Here is a 1,896-nt window from a genome sequence, read left to right on the forward strand (position 1 = left end):
AGCAGAAAGGGGCAGCTAGGAACTAACAGGAAGGCAGAGGAAGTCTTAAAAACTGTGCAGGAAGCAAAAGAAAGCAGGCTGAAGAAACACCTATTCAGTGATATGAGGAAATAGCAGCTGGCTCCAAAACCCCTGAGCACTGCTCCCTACTCCCACAGATGATGCTGACGTGGCCAGATGCTGCAATGGTGGGTTCTGGCTTTTGTATCACCTACCTGAGACTCCGGGCCTCCAATGGAATCCGCCGGCTAAAACCAAGTCGTGTACCCAGTGATGGGCTGACCACTGCTTAATCTGCATGCCAACAGGAAAAGGCCTGCATCTTAGTATGCGTCGTCTCTGCAGAAAACATCCCCACCATGACTGATTTTCATCTGTCAGCAACTTAACAACCAGCTCAAGAGACCCCCCGAGACTTTAAAAGTTGGTGCCCGCAGGTTAATGGGTCATTCTCCAGTGTCCCCCTGTGGAAGGCATAGCAGCCTGCTCCCCTCCAAAGAAAACACATGTCACATGTCAATCCTGACCCTGCCGCATCGATGCTAGGGAGGACATAGAACAATGTGCTGTCTGGCCACTGGCTACAGGAGCTTTCAGAGAACCCAAAGGGGGGTCAAATGTAGAATCCCAGAGAGCGTAGTAAGAGTCAGGAAGCAGAGGTGGATGTCAGGGGGTGATGTTTAGATCTGTACCAATCAGACATCTGTCAAAGACAAAGCCACAGCCAGCTCCAAATTTGTTGATGGAAGGCCATAGAAGGCTTTCCTGCCTTCTCCAGGAGGGACTGATGTCTTGTACCAGGTCTCAAGTCCAAGGGCAAGTATGGCTACATACTGGCTGTAGTGCTATACAGAGAATCTCCTGCGTGTGCCAGGCAGCACACCCCCGGATCACTAGCGGGCAGTTCTGCTGGGGTTTGCAGCCAGCCAGTCTGGATGCTGAAGGCCATGGTGTTGATCACGAAGCCATCCTGACTTGGCCCATCAGTAGCCACTTGTGGTTGTCTTTGAATGAACCACAAGGCATGCCCACAGTTTGGAAAATAGAGACCCTGAGACTTAGATTAAAGACTGTGTAGGGACAGTGTGGTCAGGCTGACCTACCCTGGCGTCCTGGGTCCATCCTTGCCAACTTCTTCCCGTGTGGAGATGCATGTGGTAGCGCCCGGCCCTGGGTAGCAGGACTGTATGAGTTAAGATGTGTGACAGACTACACCTCACAGCCTGTTACTAAATACATTCTTACAGGATAGCTTACTTAAAGTGTAACTAGTGTAGACACCATTTATTTGGAGTTTAAATGCATCCCTCACACATCATTTATAGCTGGCCACTATCAGTTTTGAGAGCACTAAATTTGGGCAATGTTCTCAGGGGTGAAGTGCTTGCTGTGTGAGTATAAAGACCCGAGTTCAGATCCCCAGCCCTGGCTAATAACCTCTCTCAGACTCTAGCAAGGGACTTCCTTAGTATTTCTGGGTACCCCGAAAAGGCATGAATTCAGGGCATATGATATGAGAGAGAGAAAGAGCGGGAGGGGAGAGACCCTCATTTTGGAGCCCAGGCTGGAATGCCCTGTATAGCCTAGACTAGTCTCAAATTCAAAATCCTGTTGCCTCTACCTTCCAGATACTGGACAGTAAGCATGCTGCACTCACCTGTGCCCCTCTGTGAGTATCTTTTGAGGAGGGTAGTGCATTTCCCCAAACAGGTACAGCTCAGGCACAGCTGTTTGGTCATTCATCCCACACAGATGTGCTGTTGGGACCTTTGGACCAATAGGACCACACCTACTTCATGATTAAAAACCTGCTTTCTTGATCATGTTTCAGTTATCTTTCCTAGCAAACTGTGGGAGTGTGGACCACTGCGGCCACCTCTCTACAAACAACACACC

Source organism: Chionomys nivalis, chromosome 23 (assembly GCF_950005125.1).
Source record: "Chionomys nivalis chromosome 23, mChiNiv1.1, whole genome shotgun sequence".
NCBI lineage: Eukaryota > Metazoa > Chordata > Mammalia > Rodentia > Cricetidae > Chionomys > Chionomys nivalis.